Raw genomic sequence first — 27,377 nt, 5'->3', positions numbered from 1 at the left:
CGAGTCTTCAGTCTCCCTCCCTTCTCCATCTATACGCTAGCGAAAACCCCACACACCTAAATTTTAATATGTCAAATCACCTTTCGCTCATATTTTGGCCTTTTCAAATTCAAGCGACACCTCCCTCATGCAATCAATTATTAAAAAAAATTTATTTATTTTTTTTTTTTGGTCCTAGCTGCCGAAATCTCAGGAAATTACGCGGCAGGACCTACCAGAGTAACTGAGTCTATTGGGTTCTTCGTCTGCCTCCATGGGGCGAAAGTGGGGCAGCATTGGGCCTCATCAGGGGTCAGCGGCTAAACGACCAACGGCACGACATCACACAAACACAAAGCCCACACACTTTTAAATCTGGCATTTCCGGCGCACTGGTACACCCACAATGGAAGCAATGCGGAGATGGGGGAACCCCTGGTGCTGTTAGACATCAATACACTTTCACTTTTACTTTCACACGTATTTCCTGAAAAGTACAATCTACAGAAATTCAAGTCTAATGTCAACAACTTATCTTTTATATTCTCAACGTTCAACCTATGCACGGCACTAAGTACTATAGGTTCTAATACTTTTTGTGCTTGAAGCTTTCATAAAAAAAAAAAAAAAGAAAGAAAGAAAAGCTAACTCAAGATACTACAAGATTTAAGTGTGATCAGGAAATTCAATTAAGGCCAATCAAGCAAAAACTGTTGCTTCAAATGATAATTATATTTTTGATTGCGTCTTTGAAGTTTAATATCCAACAGGAGTTCAACCCTCTTCCTTAACACAATTTAAAAAGACTGAATCGCGAGAGTAAACGGGCTTGTTGTACTGGAATCCATAGTGTATAAGAAACAATGATAATGTATATATCCAGTAAAATATCTAACTTTAATTATACTTATTATAATTAAAGTTAGATATTTTACTGGATATATACGTTATCATTGTTTCTTATACTGAACCGCGAATTGATATCTCAGATACTCAGCTGAATTACCTAGATCTACTAACAAATTTCAGGAATGGTGATTTTTCTTACTTGAAACTAGCGGTAGATATTTCCGTTTTTAATGTTAATAGAGATAATTATGATTTTTCATCCAGGTTAAACGCGTTCGAAAATGAGAAATTGTTTAGCAAAGGGTGGTTAGCTAATCAAAAATTGAACAAAAAAAAGTGAATCTGAGAAACTCTTCAGTAGTGCACCTCATATTGGACTCTTTCAGAACACCTTTAGATCCATTAGTAGTGATACAAATTGCTGATTTGAATCCTACCTAAGATTTTCCTTTATTAAAAACTAACGTTTCTTCACTGTGGTATTATTATTGTTGCTCTTATATTATTTCTCCCTGATTGGGGGTCCCACCTTGTGACAGGTTTTGCTACCAAGTACAAAGGGTGATTTTTGTTATGTCTGGTGTTACTGTTGGTCAAGGAACTCTCTGACTATCCTGCGGGTGTTCAGGATTGCTACTTTCTAGAGTTCCTTGTAGGTGTTCGCTGGGAGACCTATTGCTGCTAGGCTATTATGTAGGGTCTTTGGCACCATACCTGTGGTTGACACGATGATCGGGATGGTCGTTACTTGTTGCATATGCCACATCTCTTTGATTTTGATCTCCTGTCTTAGGTTCGTGTACTTCCTGATTTTTTCCCCATGGGTTTTCTGCAGGTTGGCAGTGTTGTGTACCGCTATGTCAATCACATAGGTAGCCTTTTCCTTCTTCTTCTTCTTATTATTATTATTACTAGCCATATAGTGCAAGGAAGCCTGAGGCTTATGCTGCCCCAGCTAAAAAAAAAAAATTTTCCGAGTTACCCTGTGAGAGAGAGAGAAGAATGATGATATCCAGCTCAGGATTCTGGGTGTGCCAGGCCCATACTCTCCAAACGTGAGCCCCTGGGGTCGAATATTTTCTGATACTACAGTTTACGAAGAAAGTTGCCCACCAATGAAAGAATCACCCAGAGTACAATTAAAGAAATGAAATGTAAAGATTACTCCCAGTCAGTAGCGTAGCCAGGATTTTTTGTAAGCAGGTACATTCACAAAAAAAGGCGCCAAATGCCTAATGCTAAAAAGCGCCACAATACCAGATTTCGGCGTCGGGGGGATACAATGTACCTGCTGACCCTACCCTGGCTAAGCCACTGCTCTCAGTGAATCTCTAAACAGTAATAACATTAGAAACTTAAATGGTGCTCCTACATCTATGCTTTCGAGGGCAGCAGTGTTTATAATCAATGTCTTCTTACACCGGGTAGAGAACACCTTAGTTCGAATTCCGTTAATGGTGCGAGGAATTTTCATCTTTTCTTTTTTTTTTTTTTTTCACAATATGGCCGAGTTAGTCGGTGTCAGGCGAGGATTGCAGCGCTTTTATCTTCAGAAATATGGGTTTTTATCTAGCACATCGACCGAAGAATACACTCAATTACAGACAATATACTGATAACTCATAGTCTTAGCTAATTTGGAACTCAACTAAGACACTACATAACAGTATTCAAATATAATACTCTTCTTACTCAGAAGTGCAAGTTAACATCTACAGTTCTGTAAAGCTATTAATGCAAAGCAATAGCAAAATACAGAAAGATTTCAGTTTTAGTAGTATTAACATCTCCCCTACATTCCCGTTCTGATCGATTTATTATGTAATTTGGAGTTCGTCCTGTCAGATAATTTACTGCTGATACCCCTACCCCACAAAAATATTAGCTCTTGGATAGATTTTAATTTAGCACAAGTTGCCAGAACAAGTTTCAAATTATTTAATGTATCTTCAAATAAATAATCGAAAACGAATGCACCAAGAGGCAGGAGTAATTTCAGCATGGCTTGTTTGTTTGGTTGGTTGGTTTTTAGGAGCATTAGCAACTAAGGCCATATTGCTCCGGGATATGCGGTGGTCATTCCTTGACCTTTCCGCATCCTCCATATTTGGTGGTGACGGGCTCGAACCCCGGTCTAATCCAGAAGCGTGTGCTGCGCACTGCTGCTCCTTCCCACCTGGCTACGGAGGCACCTTCAGCATGGCAACCAGTGCACTAAAAGTAGATACTATAATTTTTTTTTTTTTTTTTTTTTGTGGGGCGCGGCGGTGGTTCGGATAATTGACGTTCTACTGTAGTTTTTTTTTTTCTCTTCTTCTTTTTCGCACCACCTTTCAAAATATCCTGCCGGCGCCCGTGCTTATGCCGATTGTCCATGATTGATGTTAAAAAAGTTAAGTAATAAAGCAATAATTTCCCTATTAAGATTCTACAATCGAATTTATTTAGAAAATCTTTCACAAAAGCTTTCAAGGTACTACCAAAAAAAAAAAAAAAGTGCACAGTAAGTTGATTTCGAGCACATTCTATTTTATTTTATTTTTCTAAAAATTAGTTGAATTTTTTTTCTTTTTCTGTGATTAACTAAAGTGAAAAGTAAACATATTCATATTAATTACTAATATTATAATTTTTATAGAATACTTAATAAAACTGTAGTTTCACATTCTCCAAACTTAGCCGTAAAGTTTAATTACAACTGTATATTTATTGCTCTTCGCCCGTATACTTTTAAGTATCTTTTTCGCTCTGTGTATATGTATCTCTTAATAAGCGACACCACGTTCACCAGTCTTGCATAACAATACACACGAAGCATGCACGGACTGTCTAAGCCAGTGGTTTTCAACTGGGGTGCTGCGGCACACTAAAATGCCGCAACAATATTCCAAGGGTGCCATGTAAGTTACTTATACTTCTTTTTTTTTTTTAATTTATATATTTTTTTCATTATAAAAAGGTGTACGGTATCCATTGTACCGTATCTTTTTAATTTGTAGCGATCTACAGTGGCGAACAAAAAAATTGCATCACTTGTGAATTTTGCAAATAATGTTTTGCGCTGCATTATGGGTTGCAGAAATGTTCGAAATACATTTGTTAGATGGGATATATATCTCTGTGAATGAAATCCAATAAAAAGCCTCCACCTGATATATACCTAATTGCCATAATCATCTTCCCAAAGGGTAAAATGCGTAATTAATGATATGAGAACTCATGTAAATGGCAATCATGACAACCAAACATACATTTCGTTGCATTTACGTATACAAACTGAAATACAAGTTAACGTAATAGTATCATGTACCATAAATCAGCAAAATAAGTCCTCAATATTTTGTTCTTCCTCCTCGAGCTGCAGCCTTGCAACAATCTGGCATAGAGTTAATACACACCCTTACAATGCTCTGCTGCAGTTGAATCTTACTTGTTGGCTTCTTCTGAGCAACTTTAGACGACATTATGTACCAGCAATTTTCAATAAGGTTCAAATCTAGACTGTTGCCAGGCCAGTCCAACACTGTAATGCCAACATTTCTGAGGTATAATTGCATCTTAAGGGAGAAAAACATTGGTGTAAGTATGTTTTAAGCCTTGTGAGACAAGAAGATAAATGGCTTGTAAATGGTGGAATACAACTTAAGGGATCTCAGAACGATAGCCCACTAGGCTTTCCAACATGCACGTGCCCGCCTAACTACCCAAGAAATTTAGGGAGACGTACTGTGTTCTTAGGAATAGTTACACACAAGAAATCTGCCAGTGTAAGAAAGCCTCCTGGCAGGCGTTAGTTGCCTCCTCCAGAAACAACGATCTACGAGGTGTTGTGTTCAGGATAGTTACGAACAAACTGCCCAGAGCAGAAATTTTAACCACCACAGAGAAGCCAGGTGGAACCTTGACCTACTCCTGGGCTGAATCCCTCAATATCTTAGATTTACTGTTCCCCACTGAGATGCCTCTACTTGCAGAGGAATAACAACAAATCATAGATGGGAAGTGCACCAACACAATGCCAGCCAGGGAGGAACTATTCACCTCGCAAGCGCTATCTATGGTCATAGTTGAAACCAAAGAACGAAGAACACTATTTTATACTATCGACAATTGCATTTAAAATCGATTTTCCGAAACATTCTCGGTCCCAGTGGTTTTAGATAACTGATATTTTATGAAATTTCTACAACATGGAGAGAGAGAGCTCTAATATTATGAATTTTCATGGAAGATCCCACATGCATTTGATAACAAATATAAATGCACATTGTTGATTTATAGGGTGCAAGACACGCAGAAACTGGACTGTGAATCAATAGAAATCAGTTCTATATGAACACTTCCACTTTGATGAACGTTTCTGGATCATTAGCATGTGATGCAAGAAAGCAAGCTTATACAGCATCAGCTAAAAAAAAAAAAAAAAAAAAAAAACTTTCCCCTTTCACCTCAACTGTTAGCTCCAAAAGTTTGTCCACTTCTTTCTTGAATTTATTTAAGCTATCAACTTCGACGACAGATGGAAGTTTGTTCCAGCAATCAACTACCCGCTGGCTAAAGGCAAATTTCTGCACAACTCCTACAACTGTCTTTCCTTAATTTGAATTTATGCCCTCTCAGGCGATTATTCTGAGCAAGAGGAAGAATCCTATCAGCATTGAGCATGCTCAAACCATTCAAGACTTTATACACCTCAACCTCAGATCACCTCGCAGGTGCCTAGTCTCCAGACACTAATTTGCAAAACTTAAGCCTTTCTTCGTAATTTTGATTTTTGATTTGGTAGTTGTTGGCGCATCGGCTTCTGTGGCCATATTGCACCTCCCAAGGTTTCTGCAGTACTTTGATCCAAGCCCGAGGCGGGAATCGAACCCGCGACCTTTGGGTTGCCGGGCAGGTACTTTACCCACTCGGCTAGCCCGGTCGGCTACCTTTCTTCGTAAGAGCCCCCCTTTGTTCCATTCACTAATCTTGTTGCCCTTCTCTGTACTCGTTCCAACAGCTCTACATTCTTCTTAAAATGAGGCCTCCAGACCTGTACAGAGTACTCAAGGTGTTGACTGACCATTGCCTTATATAAGGGGATAATCACCTCCTTATCCCTGCTAGCAAAATTCCTGTATATCATTGACAATACCCCATGCCCTGCTCTGGTAGCTTGTCTGCACTGTTCAAAAAACTTCATATCTGATTGCACAATTAACCCCAGGTCTTTTTTATTCTCTACTACCCTGAGTGTAGTACCACACAGTGGTACATTTCTCTGGGATTACTGCTACCTATACAGGGTGATTCACTACCAGTGCGACAAACTTGCAGGAGGTGTAGGGGGCACAAAGATGAATTGGAATCACATAGCATTGCAGGGTCCAAAATGCCTTCGTCATGCGGTAGAGGATTTTGAACGGGAGGTCGCGTGAACAGCGATCCCGCTGGAAGTCAGCATTTGCGAACCGTTTCTGTTGATGAAACCAAGTAGCAAAAGTCCTCCGGAGTGGATAATCCGCAGGCTCCAATGATTGGACGCGTTGCAGATGGTATGAACTCATTTGGTTTGGTGACAGTATCCTCCATACACTGGATTGGGAAATACCCAATCGTTGGCCTATCGCTCGAGTACTCGTACTGCCTTCTGCAAGACGTAGGACATTCTCCTCATTGTCAGGCGCCCTCGTCGTTCGCTCTCGATTCATGGTATCTCTCGTGAAACAACCAGTCTCACGTAACCTTCTGTGCACACGTGCGAAAATCGTATGATGAGGAGCACGCCTGTGCGGGAAACGTTCCTGGTACAAGCGCAGAGCGGCGCGCTTGTTACAGTCCGCAGCTCCATATGCGAGGTGCATGTCGGCCAGTTCAACGTTTGAATACTCGTCCATCCTACTGCCTCAGGAACCGGTTCGCAAATGCTGACTTCCAGCGGGTTCGCTGTTCACGCGACCTCCCGTTTAACGTCCTCTACCGCATGACGAAGGCATTTCGGACCCTGCAGTGCTATGTGATTCCGATTCGTCTTTGTGCCCCCTACACCTCCTGCAAGTTTGTCGCACTGGTAGTGAATCACCCTGTATATGCAGTACTTTGCATTTATCAATGTTAAACTTCAGTTGCCACTTCTAGAGAGTTATAACGGATGCTCGGAGAATAATATGGGTGTGTTGTCCTAGCTGTGAGGTTATAAATCTTAAGGTGTGGAGTAGGTCCACTGGAACGTTGAATTCCATAATGATGTTTTGAGCAATTATTATTATCATCATTAGCCATATGGTGCAAGGAAGCCTGAGGCTTTTGCTGCACCAGCCAAATAAAAAATAATAATAATAATAATAAATTTTGAGTTGCCCTGAGAGATAAAGAGAGAAAACAAGAGTCAGAAGTAGAAGGGAATCACCAAAGAAAGAGAAGAATGATGATATCCAGCTCAGGACCCTGGGTGTGCCAAGCCCATACTCACCAGATGTGAGCCCCTGGTATGTGCTTTACGCTATGAAAATTTTATAGACGCGGGAACATCGAAACGTTGCAATGCCCCAACCTGATCCCAACTGTACATCTTTGGGATGCACTTGGAAAGCAGAATAAGCGAAGGCTAACACAATTTTCTCTTCGTTAGTGGAGCTCACGAATGAATGTAAATAATGTATATACTAACAATGAAATGTAAATTGGAATCAATTAAATAATTATTTGTTCACTGGAACAGTTTTAAACAAAGAAGTAGACGAATCCTTACAGTTTCTTGGATGAAATGTTAGCAATAATTGACGCAATTATTCCTTCAGAAATTGTAAGCGGTGAAAAATAGCCGATTTAGTTAAACCCAGACTTAAAGGGAAAATTAAACCAAAAAGAGAAATTATACCAAAAATTAAAATGGTTTAATTTAAAGGTTTAATTTTTGCCAAGACACGTTTCATAATGAAATCAAAAACCTACTTAAAAGACTTAAAAGACAAAAGGAAAGTTATATCGACTCTGTGCTAAATAGTCTATCAAAACACAGTGATGCGTGCATCACAGTTTCCGAATCACGTAAACTACCAGTTTCAAAATTCAAGTACGGTTTCGGGGCAGTGGGGTAATAACCTCCATAAAATTATTTCAAAATTATGCTTTTCTATATTTTACTACTGCGTTATTTTTTAAAAGAATACTTTTAATGTTTTGTTGTTTCCCCTAAGCGATTAGATCTTCTTTGTTTTCTAATGCTGTCCTCTTCCCTCAAAAACACAAAGCTTGGAATTCCCCTTGACAAAAAATTCATTTAATTTCAACCCTTTATTACAATAATAAAAAAGCATCTACTTTAAGTTTACCAGATGTCTTGGAATTGACAATCAACCCACCGGAAATTATTTGTCCCCGAATTTTATTTTGTGTCCTGGAAAGACGATTCACGAGAACTACAAATCATAACGTACTTGAGTATGCTCGTCTTTGCAGGCCAGTATTCTACACATTACATCATCGGAAGCTTTCTCGAATTGTCTCGGATGACCCATTTGCTTAGCATTACTGTGGCTACATTACTGTAAACGTCAGTGCCGTAACTGGTGTATGGCAAATGTGGTCTCAGCCATAGGTGTCGATTGAAGAAAAGAATCGCATTCACTTAAAAACCGTTGTGCAAGACAGTTGAATCCAATCACATTTATTCGTTCTGTTTTACATCGTCATCGAGAGACATATTTCTGCTACAAATGGATACACATCGAGAGTTCATCTTCCGTAGAACACCTCTAGTTGTTGTACAAACCACAGCTGTCTCAGAAATCATTGAATCATCATCATTAAGATAATGCTTTTCACTCAAAATTTTGTTTCGACTTAAGGGATCTCAGATTAAGATAATGTTTTTCACTCAAAATTTTGTTTCGACTTAAGGGATCTCAGATTAAGATAATGTTTTTCACTCAAAATTTTGTTTCGAATGAGTGGAAAGTGCAACAAAAACTCGCGAAATGTTAAAAACAGCTTTCGGGAAAGATGCTATGTGTCCTTCGAAGACCTCTCAGTGGTTCGCAAAGTTTAAAGAGGGCAGCTTTTCCGCCGAAGATGATTCTCGCTCTGGCTGCCTTTCAACATCAGACACCGATGACTACTATCCCGTGATCCGATCAGGAGATATCAACGTTAAGTATCCGCGAAGTTACTAGTAGAATTGGTATTTCTTGTGGGACATGACAATCAATTTTAACACAAGATTTGGGAATGCGAAGCGTTTCAGTCAAGTTTATGCCTCACATCGTCACTAATGATCTCAGAGCACTACAAGTTCTGGCATGGCAGGATCATCCTCGGCGTGCTGCTATTGACTCACACTGTTTCCATTATTACTCGTCATGAATGGTGGGTATATGGCTATAATCTGGAAACAAAGCCCCAGTAGTCTCAATGGAAGACTCAGTCTTCTCCGAAAAAAACACACAATTTCGATATCAAATGTGAAGATCATGCTTATCATATTTTCTGACTCACAGGGCATTATTCATTTTTAATTTGTCCCGCTTGGTCAAACAATGAATTGGAAATATTACAAAACAGTTCTATGGCAATTGTGTGATGCTGTTCGGAGAAAAGGGCCGAAAGAGTTGGCTTCAGGGTTGGCATTCGCATCATGACAACGTCCGTGCACAGTCGGCGCTTTTCATTCAAGAATTTCTTTCAGAAGTTACGAAAGCGTTAGAATAGGGAAAACGTATACAGTGTCAAGGAGACCACTTCGAAGACGATTCATCCGAATAGCATTTAAGCGTCATCATTCCCCAAATATTAGTTCCGTCCCCAAACTTTTTGACCGCACACCTCGTAAAATCTGGAACGCCTTGAGCTTCATTTAAAAAAAAAAAAAAGTTATCACTCTAAAAACTCTAAATTCATTTGTTATTTATAGCCGTACCAAGGCGAACGCAGATGAAGAAATTAAAAGAGAAAATTACCTAACTGTCATTATTAAATATTTGTTATTTATCTGGAGAAATCAAAGAGCTTTTAGCAGATGAAACACCATGACGTTGAATATTTTGAAAGAGCAATTAGTTAAAAACAGAGCATAAGATGATACACGTAACAACTGGCGAGTATTTCGGATTACAAACGTTGAATTAACTGTTGTAAATAAAAACAGTTAGGTAGCTGTAAATACCTCTTTGCTGACTGGCCGTTCCGATTATAAACAGAAACTTTTGTCTATGACATGCCAACACAATTCAATGTGGCACTTTATTTCCATTTTTGTAAATAGATTATTAATTAAAGTGTATTACGAATAATTCACGACTATTTTGAGCTGTTATTTATTTTATTTTATTATTATTTTTTTTTTGGTAGTTGTTGACGCATCGGCTTCTGTGGCCACAATGCACCTCCCAAGTTTTTGCAGTACTTTGATCCAAGCCCGAGGCGGGATTCGAACCCGCGACCTTTGGGTTGCCAGGCAGGCACTTTACCCACCCGGCTAGCCCGGTCGGCTTGAGCTGTTATAATATCGAAATTTTGAGAGTACAGTATATGGAAAAAGCTGAAGAATACGTTTAACTATGGAAGAACTAAAATAGTTCCTTAAAAGGATAAACTGAACGATGCCACAAATAGGTCTGAGTTCCACGAAACATGAAAACACTGGTTGCTCACAAAAGTCAGAAAATAAGCCTATTTCTATTTGCCATGCAACAACGCAGTAGACTTTCGTTTCTGTAATTAATTTAAACGAATTAAGCTGGAGGAAGTAACCGCGTTTCACGATTCAGGTCGATGTACTGATGGATTATAACCTTCTCAATTTTTTTCTGGACAGTTAATTAAACCACCTACGACGTTGTTTGTGCATACTTTGTACACTTGTTAAGCCAACCGCCCTAATGCAAGTCACGTGTCTTGTTCCAGCTTAATTAGACATACGACGAATTGGGAACCGGAACTGGTACTAAACTAATATTACATTCAGTGTTTCACTTCTATGTCCACTTTCAATGATAATTCATGAAGCGACAACTAGTAACGGTCACCATAATCACTGTAGCCAAAAATTTGCTGAAAATTAATATCCAATTGTCCCATTCATTTTAATTCTCATCTGTATAATAAGTCACCAGTATAGAGGCATTTGGCAAGTTGCCATGGTGAAAGGAGCTCATCATTTGGCGACAATCTTATTTATGGTTGGGATGTGCTCTCTGTCTAGGTTGTGTTTTCTATAACGCAGTATGGAGGTGTAAATAATACGGTACTCCCTCCTTCTACAGTGCATACCAATCACCTTTTTTATAAGCGATTGACTGCTGTTTTTATAGACTAAAGATTCTAAAGATTTTAGTCCATCAACAACACGGGAAGTTACATGATTTTGTATAGTTATTATAAAACTGAAGAAAGAAGCCTATGAGCACGAGCAATACAGGCTTTAATTAATAAAGGATGAGCCCAGAATACGCGTGGACACTTTTTTTTAAAGTTAGTGGGCCTGTAAAGATTCAGGCGGTCCATTTCTAGATATTTTCATGATCATTAAAATGTTTAATGAGGAAGTCCTGGTTACGTTGGAATTTTTGAAGACATTCCATGATTATTAACGAATAAGAAACATTCTCACTAAAAATCCAAAAGATTGAAATAAGCCAACAGAAAAGTAAATAAATTAGTCAAGAAAATTAAGTTAAAAATAAAGAAAAAAAAAATTCAGTCATAAAAATGGAATTTTGAAAATTAAGTAATTAAAAAAATCCTCGAAAATGGAATTTAAAAAAAAAAAAAAAATTAAGAATACAGTATTATGAATAAAAAAACTCACGTTAGTTTCGCATTTCTAATAAAGCATAAAAGCACATATAATTACGTTTTAATTCTGGAAATAAAGTAAATATCGTATTACCAACATTTTTTTTTTTTTTTTTTTTTGTTTCGAAAGGGCTGTAGCGGGAAGCAAGCAAGACGGCACTGTTAAAAATATCAATCGTCCTTCGACACGTGGCTCGGTTACAATATTCCATTCCAGTATTAGCAGTGTGCCACGAAAACAAGAGTGGGATAGATATATAAAAATTCCGGTATAATATGGGTTGTCGTACCCAAACAGGAAGAAAACAGAGAGATAATTATAGTCTATCTAGTACTTTCCTCTTCCTGCCGTTTGCACGTGGGCTTGGATTTCTTGTTCTTGTCAGGAGCCCACTGAAGATAAATAGAGCGAACTGACCTTCACTTCTTCAATTGGAGGGAAATTCAACTCTGTTTGTATCGTGTAAACATGGGGGCATTTAACAAGATAAATAAATATTCCAAAATCAACAATGCACATTTGTATATAGGTTAGCAGGAATTAGTTTTATTTACGCGAAGGTTACAAATTGTACAAATGATAAAAATCGTTTTAAATTGAAACAATTTAATTTGAATCAAATGTAAAAATAAATAATAGTCGATAATAATTACACATAACCCTAAACTGGTGTTGTCGGTTAAATCTTATCTGAAACGTTTTTTATTGTGTGAGAGATGTGCAAATAATGAAGCCTTCATGCATGAGTTTATCAAATGTTATTAGGTATACGCCAAGCTTGATTTAGGTATTTTTGCATTATCGGGTCAATTTTGATCCAACGACACTAGTTACCTTTATTTGTTTATAGACTGGTTTTTGAATGAATGAGGATCTATCATCTACTCAACGATCAAACTGTGATTTGATTAAATAAGTGATGCTTCAACGTACCGAAGTGACCATTCAATCAGTCAGAATTTAAAATCTAGATGAGGAATCAGAAGGTGAGTCTGAACACTTTTCTGGACAGTGGAATTTGGACGATTCAGACAACCCAAATATAGATATTTTCATAATTATATTGATGTTTTATTCAATAAAAAAATAAAAATAATATAAAATTAACTGATATATCTTATCAACGAACTTGTGATATCAAAAGGAATGAATTACGCTGCTATTAATTTAAATTCTAAATCTCTCATTATTAAAAATGGTGAGGAATCAAGATCTCCAATTATTAATTTATAATAATAAAATTGTAAGTTAATAATTACATTAATAATAATAAAATTGTAATACAGGATGTGAGAGAATCATGCATTCGCTTGCACATTGTCTTTCCCATAAGATTTACATAATTAATCCATTAGTACACACCACCGTCCATTCTCAAGATAATCAAACAATTGATGAAACAGCCCGCATGAAATCACTGATTATCTAATCATTTTGATTCTGTCGAAGGTGTAAACATGGTGGTGTACCTTTGAAACAAGGTCGGAGAGGAAGAATTATCATTAAATCGATAAAATAAAAATTAGTTACTAAACGGTTCTGTCGGCATTTTCTCAAAGAGCTTTTAAATGGGTCAAGGGTCAAAAAAAGCACATGAAAGAAATTTGTTCCAAAGAATGATGTAGACAGGATAATAAAACGGAAGAAAATTTATTTCTGTGACTTTGCAATTACATCGTGAATAAATATTAACCAATTATCGCAAGTACTCCAACAGGTTTGGAAGGAAGTGACAGAATTATGCATGGGTTTATCTATAAAGGAAATTTATCAGCAATAATACAGGATGACCATGAAAATGCGAAAAACTTCAAGTAAACTAGTAGAAACATTCAATTTTTTTTTTTTTTTTTTGACAAATTACCTTCAAAGAATAGAGAATTATTCTCTTTATTCTTTGATTTGTCACAACAATTTTGAAAATGATCAAAGTAATAATCGAAAACACTTTGCAGCGTGCTGTAAGAGTGCGTGGATTAATCTTGCAAGCATTGCCTTCGACACAATCCCACAAAAAGAAATTTAATGGCGAGAAATCTGGAAAGTGTTTTGACTATATTCCATTTGAAATTCTGGGATCTCCTAACAAGACATACACTTAGGCCATTGATGCACACGAAGCGAGACGTTATGCTATCTTGCTGAAATCACTTTAACAATCCACTCAGGCGGTGTCCCAGGAATTCATATCCTATTTCAATTTACTTGATAGGTTATGGTTTCTGTGAAATATATGGGATCAGCGAGCCTGGTGATGACATTGCAAGCCAATCTCTACAGAATATAGGATTTTCATGTGCTATATGGGTCCGGATACCGTAAACGAGAATTAATTCTTACATATCCAATGAAGATGAAAAGGGGCTTCATTCAGTCCCATCTGACATCTGAGGGTTTTTATTCATTTTTCCCACAGTAATGGCTTCATTTTTAGAGTATGGTGACAAAAGTCGTTAAATGACATGCTCTTTGTACAGAAATAGTTTCAATTTCCCATGTGTGACAATTACAGTACGATATTCCCTTTTGTTAGGCAAAACTACACAGTGATTTATGTGGAGTTGCTGCTAGGCTCTCCATAAACTCTGCTAAACGTTTGTTAGTCACAACAGTCGATGTGCGAACACGACTCATAACATTCACATTCCAATTTCCCTCAACATTTTCACATATTGGATTTTGATGGTACTACATTATAACATCGAAAGTTTCTTCAAAAATTACATTGAGCAGTTTTAGGCGATTCTGTTTTGAGGTTATGTTCCACCGACAACGCACATTACCCTATGATGAACACCATATTCATTTACAGTGCTGCTTGCAGTGCGCAAGCATATTTGCAGTTTTACAGGTTGTTGACGAATGGTTGGCTTCATATGCACAGAACAAAGAATGTTACTTGTAAATTTCTGGCACTCTTTTTTTTTTTTCGAAGTTATTCGCGTTTTCATGGATTCTCATTTTAAACGATCAATCTGTATTTCCATAATAGTTAGTTTTATCAGATGGTTTTTTTAGGAAAGAATTACGCTCGCCGGTTGCACAGCAGTCACGATTGTTGTCCTACACCGTGTGGAAAAGACCCCACTTTGAATCTGTCAAGATGAGAGGAAATTTTATTGGCATCTTTTCAAATAAGTTAATCAATTTCGGGGTAGGGATGCATGTTTCTCCTCCCCACTCGGGGTTTTCAACCAGAAAACAGGCAAAACGACTACAGCATACATGCAATATGTATACAGACACCCCATAGGCTTAGTTGCTTTGCCAAAAAAAAAAAAAAAAAAAAATTAATTTCAATTCTCGAGAACAGTGAAATGAAACCGCAACTGGCTACTGATACATCGTCTATATCCTGATAATTAAAGAGAATTTCAGATAAACAAAATAATAAATAAGTAATCAAAGTTTTGTATTGATAAAATGTTAAAGAAATCTTTCAATATTTTTTGAGATTTAATTGTTCAATATGCGAAGCATATATTACTTAGGATTTAAACGAATCTTATGTGCCGACCGGGCTAGCCAGGTGGGTAAAGCACCTGCCTGGCAACCCAAAGGTCGCGGCTTCGAATCCCGCCTCGGGCTTGGATCAAAGTACTGAAAAAACCTTGGGAGGTGCATTATGGCCACAGAAGCCGATGCGCCAATAACTACCAAAAAAAAAAAAAAAAAAGAATCTTATGTTGATGACGTAAGGAATTTTTAGATTTTCGCTGGACTGAGTAAGAAGGCTTCAAGCAGAAGTTCGAGATTTTCCTCCCCCCCTCCTCAAATAGACAAACCGATCTTACAACACACAATCTGCAGATGAGAGAAATACCTCTAGTGCTTATCTTCCATTGAAATGAATCAAACGACTACTGTAGAACGGTTTTTGCTGTAGTTTTCTGCGATCCTATTTAATTATTTTTTAGGCACATATTAGTTCACATGTATCACAGGCCTAATGGTTAAGCATTGACAAATACGTCCACGATAGGAAAACAACAGGCTTTGTCGCAATGAAAATCAACCCGACTGTACCTTTAACCTTTAGCATCGGGACTCACTGATATAATAAGAATATCGTTCTTGGATATCGGAAGACAACGATAACGCTGTACTCATTTATCACTCTTGCAATTAGTTCGCAAACAGTGACAGAGAATTATACTACCTCGTTTCTTATGTCATAATTTTTAAAATGAGGGTATATTCGCTGAATTCAAGGAACAAAGTTATAAACGTATTTCAGAATTCGCGCACATCCAGGCAGAAGCAAAGACCCCTATTTATTTACCACTTCATGGTGAATAAATGAAGTATGCTTCTCATGATGACAGACAAGTTAAAACAACCCAATCAGAGTATCCGAAGACCCCACCCCCACATATACTGTAAATTCAGTTTCGATTGTAAACAAACCGAAAAAAAAAAAAAAAGTCTAACCAGCGGTCGGCCATGGCCCAGTAAAAGGTAAAGTGCAGCCATTATCAACCTACTGCAGGATGGAAGCCTCCTCAACAATTCATGCTGAGGGAAATGTACCATAATCTGCCACGCTGGTCCAGTGTGGGTTGGCAGATCGACCGTATTCAGCAGTCAGGTGCTTGAACCCCGGTCTACTCAAAGAGCGTGTGCTACTGCACTCCCGCCCCTGACCAGTGCGTGGCCACAAGTGAGGATATTGCGTGTTCCAGCGCGTACGCTGCCACAAAAAGTGCACGGTGGATTGTGACTGTGGCGCTAAAATAAAGGGCCGGCCATTAATAATTAAATATGTATGCACGATTAATTTGATTTGTAAATTCTATTGGCCCTTGTCAACTAAATTGAAATTCTGCATTATTACAGTCTGCCATTAGAAATTTACCCTGACTGAAATAGCTGCTTCAAAAAAAAAAAAAAAAAAAAAAAAAACACTGTGCATGTAGGCAAAAATTTATAGCGTATAACTTGCTTGTTCTCATTTGCAATTAGCATGCCAAGTTACTAAAAGCGAGAAAATTTAAACTTTTTCGGCCAATACCCTTTTTTGATTCTTAGCTTTATCGGCAGGCTCCCCCCCCACAAACCCCCCTCGAATTCACCTTTCAGAATTACTGTGATGGGCAAGTTTGTGTTTCCTCGCGGACCACAATTTACGTAGTACTACACTGCTCAACAAAATTAACAGAACACGTAGAAAACGTGATGTAACTTGTGCAGATTGCGATGATGCGGAACAAAATTTGGTATGGTGGTGTACCATAGCATAAAAGATGAAATGAGACGACAAAAAACTTCGGACAGGTATAAGGGACATTTATAGGGGTGGTATAAGCATTACCAAAGAGGTCACATTACAGAAGTTGATACAAGATGTTCGAAAATATGGTCACATGACATAAGTACGGCGTATGATCTCCTCCAAAGGCTAAACAGGTCTGATAGCGGTGAACTATGCTCGATATAAGGGTGTTTATAAAATTCTGTGGCAACAAATCCCATTCTTCTACCAGCGCAGACCTTAGCTCACCGAGCGACCGAGGAGTTGGCTGTCTGCGACGCCCAAGGGCGTACTACACACGTTCTATCGGATTTAAGTCTATGACCGTGCTGGCTACGTCAGTCGTTGCGTTTCTTCAGTTTCAAGATATTCCTCCACTGAGCTCTATGTGCAGTGACGTTGCCGAGCATGAAAATAAAATCTGGGCCAACCGCACCCCTAAAAAAGTCGCGCAAAAGGGTTCGAGGATCTGTTCTCGGTACCTCTACGCAATTACGGTACCCCTGTCAAAAATTTGAAGAGGGGTGCGGCCGCTGATCATTATTCCGCTCCACACAAGAACACCGCCTCCACCATAAGTGTCCCTTTCTAAATAAAAATAAATAAATAAATTTTCTGTTTATACTCCGGGACGACCAAACGGTCAGAGGAGTTCACAAGATACACAGAATACAAGAAACGGTATCGTATTCAGCAGTCACGGGATTGAACCCCGGTCACTCAAGGCACGAGTACATATGCACCCGCTCGGCTACGGCCGATGTTGGAGGGATGGTACCGCATTCTTTGTTGTCTCCAGATGAAATAACGTCTAGAATATGTTTGGAGGCTAAAAAGGGTCTCATTAGAGAACAGAACTGTACTCCATTTGTCAGGGCCCCAAGTCACATGTTCATGGCACGTTTCGACAAGTGCCGCAGTGCCCAAGAGGTGAATGCGACACAACCCACTGGCTTCATTGTGTAGAGTCCACATGAATTGAGCCTTCTTAACAGAGTCCGGATGGCATTGTTTTCACCTGTAGCCGCAGCAACCTCAAGAGACAGTTGGTGACAGGACATCGTACGGTTCCGGCCTGTTTTGGTTGGGGTAATCCTCGGCCAGCTCTTCTTGTAACAGTTCCTGTCTCCTGACATGCTTCCATAGTGCCGAGACGACACTGCGTCACACATTAAGCCAATGTGCCGCCTGCGACTGCCCTGCTTCAAGTCGTCCAACTGCCCGCCTCCTCAAAGAATCATCTAAACGACGACTTGCCATCGTGAATACTGAAGATGTGGCTATCCCATTGAGCAAGCTAAAAACCGGGAATGAAACCGGGAACCCCCGTTTTTATAATCTGCATAATGTGCAGCTCTGTAAGGTGGTAGATTGATTTCTATTGGATACTCGGAATTTGCATGAACGGGTACTGTTATATCAAACTAGCAGTACCCATTGCGAAAATTTCGCAATTGGTAGCAGAGTTTTTCTCTAGCTGTCCTAAAGAAATGTAATCCGTTTTTGTCATTTTTATTGCCTGATATTTTCCGGAAAAATTTTGGACAATTCACTGCCATCTCTATAAAATACTACTGAAAAGGGCAGAATATTTAAAGTACACTAAAAGCTCACCTTTCACTTTAAAAACTCGGTCAAAATTTCATTATTAGTGTTTCGTTTCTTTTGTTTTTTGCAGATTCTTCTACTGTACAGTACCTCTTCAGTATCCAGCAAATAATAGCCCTGATGTTGACATTTCAACTCCCCTGGTACCTCACTCCATGTTTAATGTCATGTTTAAACCTGTCACCCTGTTCCCCACTTACACCTCCATATGTGGAAATGTAAAAACGTACGGTGACAATCATGTTGCGCCCAACCTTTTGAAGTTCGCCAACGTATTTCCAACTGTAGTCTGGTAGTCCGGATCTTTATTGTTCTCTAAAAAATTCTCAGCCACAGACCTGAAACTAATGCATACCTGAATTTCTCTTTTAAATTTCGTTCCCTCATTAAGTATGAGAATTTAAAGTTTTCTATAGCTGTTCAAAAAGAAATGTAGTGGATGTTTTGTCGTAAGCAAGTAAGCCAGTACGCGTCGAATCCTTGTATCTTAAGCAGGTACGCCAGTATACGTCGAATCCTTTGTCATTTGTTGTATCTGAGGAAACTTATAAATTTTCTCTGATTTCACCATTTCAGACCGATCCTGAATACACTTGCAGGAACATGAAAAGGTGTGCATCTTCTTCGCCGCAAGGTATGTTCAACGCGATCAATCATAGTAGCATGGCTGCGAACTCATCTTCCTGACTGACATAATTCTCAATCCCTAAATTGTTACTTACTTTAAAAAACAAATAAACTCGAAGTTGATAACGATAAAATGATGACTTCTGAATGTTTTAAACGTATTAACGAATGGCAATGAGCGTATGAGCTCGCGTGCGCAACGTGTGGACATATAATGAGTGAGCAGTCAAATGGAATCCTAACGATTTGTTCTTTCTTTCAAGGTAGGCAATTTTGCAATTGGTAGCAGAGTTTTATTATTATTTTATTATTTTATTTTTTTTTTTCGGAACAAAGGACACGATTGTGGGAATGTGCAAATTGTTAATCATTTAAATAGTTAAAAAGTGCAAATCAGAAAAAAAAAGCCTCATCAATTTAGACAACTGTTTGTTTAAGAGTAACGTGGCGCCTCCGTAGCCAGGTGGGAAGGGGCAGCAGTGCGTAGCACACGCTTCTTGATTAGACCGGGGTACGAGATCACCACCAAATACGGAAGATGCGGAAAGGTCAGGGAATGACCACCGCAAATCGAGGGGAAATATGGTCTTAGTTGCTAATGCTCCAAAAAACCAAATAACAAACAAACAAGAGTAACATCTCCCTGTGGCTCCATCTATGAAGTGAATGTTGAACTATTTTCGTTTGTACTACAAAATTGTCCGTTCCGTAAAATAAAACTATTCGGAATTTTTAAATTTTAACAACTTTATGCACACCTAAGAAGAAATAGCTTCGATTTCAAACCACTTCCAGCCCGATCGGTTAAGCCTATCGTTAACACTGACTGTTGAAAGAAAACGCTTTCTGTATTAAATATACAAATATTCGCCTTCGGCGACACAGTTCACAATAAAATATTCATAAAATATATTTTGTACTGTTAATTTTGTCGAGCAGTGTAGTATAAAGTGACAAGAACCATTTCATCCCTTCCTCGTTTGGATGATGCAAACGCAGGGGGTCGCACCAGGACTTTCTAAATAGAGGTTGGAGATAACATAGCGATTCCGGGAAATTATCAAGATCTAATCATCATGAAGCACTAATAAAATCCGCATTATTTTGATCATGAGAGGGGGTCCTAGGGCTTATGAACACCAAAGCATAGCGCTTGCGACGCTTCAGCGGTACGGTGCTATTTTTTGATCAGGTCGTTCTGCTCTCGGAGAGGTGAGAAAAAAAAAAAAAAAAAAAAAAGAAAGAAAGAAAACTCCCATAACACAGTTTATTTGTATTTTTAATCTCTCTCCTGAACAAAACTGTCTGAATCCAACACCGGATCAACGAATTCGTCCATCGTTTGGCGTCGCAGGCCTTAAATATTCTTTATTCCGAGGCTCCTTACTGCATTATATCGAATGATCAAATCAAATAAAATTACCTTGCATTTTAATATATTTAGTACGATGAGGAGATTGAAATTATTTAAAAACAAAAACCCGAAACGTAAAACAGACCCGAAAATAGAATTTATCTTCGAACTCTGAAAATTAATTCATATAATTTTATTGTTGGAATAAAATCGTTAAGTTCTATTTGAATTATATTTTTTCGGGTATCTATTTTTTTTTTTTGTTTGTTTTTTTTTTTTTTGTAGGCTTAAAACACTTCATAGGCCCTATAGGCACAATAGTGGCGGATTAAGGATAGTTGAGGCCCTTAGGCAAATTATATTTGGGGGACCCCAAAAAATAATAATAAAAAAAAAAAGAATAAAAAATAAATAAAAGTTAGGTGGCAAATAAATGAAATTTTGTACTTTTGAATTTTTTTGCTTAAATTTTCGCTTAAATTAATCAATATTTTTATGATGTTTACTGAAAACATTAATCTATTTTAGAACACTACAGGAAAATGTCTTGGCTTGGGGCCCCCTAGGCACGTGCCTCATTGCCTTAATGGGTAATCCGCCACTGCGCACAATTACCTAAAGTGCCTAACAGAAAAGACAGCTCAGGCTATATTCCCTTTAGCCCCCTGCACATACGTCACTACCCGTATCTGTCACTTAGTAATGAAGTCAGAAATGCCTATATTTATTTGGATAAAAATTGAAACAAAAACGTGCTACTTGATATTATCCAATGTTCACCGAAATTAAATGGATAAACTATATCTCATAAAAAAATGTAGAAAACAAAAAATTACACTGTCATATGCACCCACGTACAGACAGACAAACCGTAGAACAAGCTAATTAAGTGCTTGCCATCATTGATAGGAACTGAAAGAGGGTTAGGTTAACCTCGGTAATGATTGTAATCTAGGGACACCAATTCCCACAAGCCATCCCATCAGCAGGATTCATAACCATTACAACCACATTTAAAATGCACTTTAATACCCTAGTCATTCGGGAACTGGTCTAATGAGCATCAGATTAGACTGAGTTAAAACCGCAAGCAAAGCCAAAATACAAAGGAAAACCAAACAAAAGTGGACAAAATCAAAGGAGAAAACCAATTATATTATTTAAGAATAACCTCCAAAAGGCATTAACACATTTATGCTGTTGTGTTACCAACGTGTTCAAAAATGGGTTCGTAGAAGGCAGTATTTCTGTAATCGCATCTTTGACTTCATTTTAAACCTATTATCCTTCAGTTTTTAATTAATTTTTTTCAACAGGTTAAAGTCATATGGATGGATTTATTACAACTGATGCTTCCAGTTATAATAAATGTTCTCTTATAAACACGGCATCAGATAAGTTAAAAAGTAGTCATTTGACATAATGTTATCATTAGAATTCAGTTAATTCACACGCGTGCACTATTGTACTTTCGTTATTTCCACTCTGTTAGGTCAGTCAGGCGTCTTAAAAGTTACATACTTGCGTAATTTTTTTTTTTTTTTTTTTTTTTAGCTAATGGAGTCATTCTGTTAATTTTCTAAAATCTAGATTCTGGCTGAAAATCAAAATAAATTGAAATTATGACCAACAATTAATGCACTTTTGATTAAAATTCTTAACAAAAGTATTCAATGTTGCACTCATAAAGGAGACATTACTACAAAAATATAAAAAAGTAATATCATTTTTGCATAACTTTTGAAGGAATAAAGATAAATTTAAAAAAAAAAGGAGAAAACCCCCCCCCCCCATAATTATAGGTAAAGTTCTCATTCATTTCGTATATAATTTTTCTATATTTTCAATTATATATGAAATCAGTGAGAACGCCCACCCAACTTGACACAATTTGCTAGAGCTTAAGGGCTGCTTTAACGTCTTCAGAATCATATCTGTTGTTTTTCGGAGTCAAATCTGGAGCCGAAGACCCATCAGAGTTCCACTGCTAACGCCACGACATAGGACTCTTCGCCTCAACTGGGAGAAAGAACATCGACACCGAACCTTCGATGATTGGAGACGGATCTCCTGGTCCGATGAGTCCCTCGAGCGGACGGACGGACGGGAGGATGCTTAACTGGCAGAAACCGCACGAAGCTGTGCACCCGTCATGTCAACAAGGCACTGTTCAGGCACATAGACGGTCGGTAATGGTCTGAGGCGTTCAACTGGCACACGTTAGGACCTCTGGTATGCCTAGACGCATCTCAGAACGGTCCAGGTTACGTGTCTATTTTTGCAGACCATCTGCATCCCTTCATGGTCATCGTGCACCCACAGAGCAATGGACTCTTCCAACAAGACAATGCGTCTCATCACAGAGCCGTGGTGAGCAGAACATGGTTCGAAGGTTTTACGACCATGGAATGGCCTCCCCGTTCACCGGACATGAACCCTGTGGAGCATCTTTGGAATCCTGTGTAAAGGTCCGTGTGAGCTTTGGATCTTCCACCCAGGAATGCGACGGAATTATGGACAGTGGTGCAGCAAGCATGGATACTTGTGGAACGCTTTCGTGAACTAGTGGACTCAATGCCTCGCATTGTGACTGCCTTTATCCGGGAGAAAGGTGGGCCTACCCGTTACTAGGTAGGTATTCCATGATTTCTGCACATTCAGTTTAAAAATAACTAAATGCACAAGGCATAATACGTTAAGAGTTAAATATCTATATAATATCGGTGTAAATACACCATAGATAACTCTTAAGAAACTACGATGGTAGTGTGGGAGGCACATTTGCTCAGTTTCTCATACTATATTGTGCTCTTCCTTCACAAAGTTGCCACGGTATTGCACTACCTCCAATAAGTAACGCTTCACTAATAGAGAAGACTATTGTTACTTATTCTCAGTGAGTACCACCACCCAGACGGCACCGTTTCAAAACTATTGGCCTTTCGTCGGTGGGTGGGCAGGTATCCTGGTATTCACCACCATGGAATTCAGTACTGTTAATTCTGTAGTGTTGTACTGTTATGCCTTACTCACACGAATGTACCACACTTTTTGAGCGCACTAACTACACATTATTACCTATACCTATATATGGAGAACCTAGTTCAGCGATTAAGACCCTTTTCCAACCTGCGTGCCAAAAATGATCAAAAATATACAATTTTTGCGTGCCAAAAAAAAAAAAAAAACCCAACCCTGATTACAAATGAATAATATTAATCAGGATTGCATTTTGACATGGAGAGAACCCCAAAATATATAATTATAGATTTTATCCTGGCAAAAAGAAACGGAGAGGCCAACAGCTTATTTTGGTTAACCTAAATCTGACACTGGTTTTATTGATAAAAAAGTGGCGATATTTGAAAATTTTAATAATTGGCTGCTGTATAATTTTGAGCACAATCACATTACGGTTTTCACTCTTAGACGTAACTATAAAATAAATTTGTCTTCAAATAGAACCACAAGAAAATATACCGTGTTGGTATATTTTCCTGTGCTTGCCACCAGTTCACCATAGCTCATCTAGATGGAACTTGCTGCGCCAACTGGCTGAGGTTATGAATTAAAGGCCATTACATTTCAGACCAACCTCATTAAAATTGTTACTAACGCTGAATATGAAATTCCTTCAAAACATTATCAGAATAGGTTTCTGAATAATATAAAATTCAAATCATGTCCCCCCCCCTCCCTCTCTCTCTCTCTCATGCTAATATTGAGTGTGTTGACAAAATTGACTGAAATTTTGATAAGTTTTGTTATGTCAGCACTTCTCACTATCATCTTGTTGAAATAGAAAATTAAGACATCACATACTGAAAGCACTTTTTTCCACAAAAAAGTGCTTTCGGTATGTGATAAAAAAAAAAAAAAAAAAAGTAAAAAAAAAAAAAAGTGAACAAACAAAGTACTTAACACATTTAATATCACAAGTGGCTGAAGAGTTATAAACACGTTTACACGTTATTCATTCTGTCTCATATCGGGCTAAGAAAGTTCAGTAAAGCAGTTTTTTAAAAATCTTAACGATTGAAAATATTCGGAATTTTACTGCCGAAAAAAATTGTGTGTCTCTCAAAACCCCTCACTACCATTTATTCAAATATATCGCGCATTATCAACGAACAACCAACGAGGTTCTTATACTGTACTTTTTTATTATATAATTATTTATTAATTGCATAACATAAAGAAAAAAAAAAACTTTCCAAAAACATAACTTATTGTATAGGATGTCATATTCACCATGGCAAGGAAAACAACCTAGAACAGTAATGAGCAAAACACGGTTTGCGGGCCACATGTGGCCGCGATCTAATTTCAAGTACTACGTGAAACAAAAATATATTAAAGCTAATGAATAATTATTATATTCTGATAAAAGCATTATTAAATAATTTAAGTTGTATTACTGATAATATAACTAAAACTTTTGATAAGGAAAATATAAAAAGATATAGCGAGTTAGGCTTTTGTCGGATATAAAATATATCAGACAAAAGTTTCATCTCTCATAAAAATATCTATCGCGGTATTTGGTTTAGGTTCTGGAGAACAACAACAAAACCGTGAAGTGTATGCATGCAGCTTCAACATTTTCGTAAATCTTATTATATATATATAATATAATAAATAAATAAGCTAATGATGGCACTGGTTGATTTGTAATGTCATTTAATGATAAATAAATAATATATATATATATATATATACACACACACACACACACACACACACACGCAATATATATATATATATGTATATCATTTATATATATATATAATATATATATCATTTATAACAAACACAAATATGTTTTACTCCTTAATTGGCTCTAAGGTATCTTGTGGATACCTTTTTTTGGCACGAGAGGGGTTATAGCGGATCTGCTCACCACCGAGCCGATATAACCCCCATCCCCCCAAAAAAAAAGTTTATAGTGGTTTTACTATAAAATGAACATCAACTAAAGCAAGTGATACTGAAGTAATAATAAAATCAGTGTTATGAAAAGATCGTCCGATCACATGGCAACACATTCTTACTTGTTCGGCTCTGTATATGCCAGGTAATAAATTCTAAAGCACAGCCTCTCTCTTAACAGTATCCACTTAAGGTTTTTCTTGTCTCGAAAAATCACACATCGATGAAATGGCTTTTTCCATACTCGGATAGTTGTTGTGATGGTATGGGTGACAGAATGAGCGAAGAAAACAGTATCACAGAAGCGACCCCCAACGTAACTCAGGCAACGACTAGGCACAGCTTCCCACCGATCTACACGATACTAGCGACTGCTTGTGACGCAACCTCGCTAAACGTTCCCGAAGCGTTCATCCGCACAGGTTATCGCCGTGACGTGTTATACTGAGTGACGTAAGGCTCGAGACAAGCCAAATAAGTGATAAAAAACCAGTCGTGATTTAATGTTTGAGTGATGGGGGAACGTTTGTCAATTTGGGGGTATGGGGGGGTAGAGATTGAATCTGAAAAGCACACGTTCTTTCTGATAGCAAATAATCACTTTCTGATAGCAAATAGATTGCCAAATATCCGCATTTGTCTTTTTTTCCCCCTTTCTGTAATGTAATAATAAGCGTTTTGAAGAAGTTGAGTATGAACATAAGTACCATTTTCTATACAATTCGGTATTTGCAATTCCTATAACCACTACTGCTTTTTATTCTGTTAATGGTTGAGTGACGGAACCCCTTTCGAAAATGGCAGTGATTGACATGCCTAACCCACTATGGTTAGTGTCAGTTAAGGTGTTAATACCCCCCATAGGGAACTCGTTTTCCTATTTTAAAACAGCGGGGGGAGGAATAAACACCCTATTTTAAAACAGCTGTCTGAGCGGACTTGGGTCGTGTTCGCGGATGTTAGACTTAGTTCATCATATTTAGGCTTAATAAAATACTTTATAATGGAGAATATACGTTAATAGGGTGTCTATCCCGCCTCCCGCTGTTTTAAAATAGGATAACAAGTTCCCGATTTTAAAATAGGGCAGGGGGTGGGATAAACACCCTAACTAACACTAACCATAGTGGGTTAGGCCAGTGTTTCTCAAAGGGTGTGCCGCGTCACATTAGTGTGCCGCAAAATTTTCCAAGTGTGCCGCGAAATTTAGAAATTTCTTCTTCTATGACTACGTAGGTGTGCCGCGAAATTTTTCTTCTTTGGAAAATGTGCCACGAGAGTAAAAAGATTGAGAAACACTGGGTTAGGCATGTCAACCACTGCCATTTTGGAAGGGGTTACCCGTCACTACATTTTAACCCTGCTGCTAATTATTGCACTGCTGTTTACTATGAATGGTATTATATATATATCAAACATTTAAAGCAAACCTTCTTATAATGCAGTATTATTTGTTGTTTGTATTATTAAGGTATTATTTGTTGCGAAGAATAGTTACAGAGAACTACAAATGCAAATTGTATTAAAAAATAGGCGGAAAGTAATGAAACACAATATGTGCGTACAGCTATGCACGCACAGGTTGCTGTTGTGAATCATGGATAAATAAAAAGGCATATGGATATTGTTTAACGAAAAAGAAAACTGTTTAAAACTGTTTATAAAACTATCGGGGCTTCCGATAGTTTTAAAATGAATATCATGTAACATAAAAGTCTTACCTTATCTTTACAAACTAACACCAAGCGCTCCATCAACTTAATCTGTAAATGAGCATATGGCGCCACCACTCATTGTTAAAAAAAAAACCAAAAAAAAAAAAAAAACCGGAAATTATAATTTAAAATTCTCTAAATATGCGGTTTACAAATTGAAAAATTAAATAAACATTTCAAATAATCAAATATATGTATGTATATTTAAACTTTAAGGTGTGCTTTGCACAATTACATCGTTACAGAAAGTGAGGGGAAAAAAACACAACAACGACACGTCGATTTAAG

The 27,377-nt window shown here is 37.8% G+C and overlaps 1 protein-coding gene across 1 annotated transcript in view; it reads right to left on the bottom strand.

Moving 5' to 3' along the window:
* The window catches only part of LOC150078811 (uncharacterized), a 329,603-nt gene extending 303,876 nt beyond the window's left edge, over positions 1-25,727 (bottom strand). Inside the window, exon 1 of the mRNA XM_090382376.1 lies at positions 25,497-25,727. The gene's annotated coding sequence lies outside the window, so the exon portion shown is untranslated. The remainder of the gene's footprint in view (positions 1-25,496) is intronic.
* Between the last annotated feature and the right edge of the window lie 1,650 nt (positions 25,728-27,377).

Source organism: Mastigoproctus giganteus, chromosome 10 (assembly GCF_048544385.1).
Source record: "Mastigoproctus giganteus isolate SK-2022 chromosome 10, ASM4854438v1, whole genome shotgun sequence".
Lineage (NCBI taxonomy): Eukaryota > Metazoa > Arthropoda > Arachnida > Uropygi > Thelyphonidae > Mastigoproctus > Mastigoproctus giganteus.
Note: the sequence above shows the minus strand (reverse complement) of the source record. Positions and strands in the feature narration are given on the sequence as shown.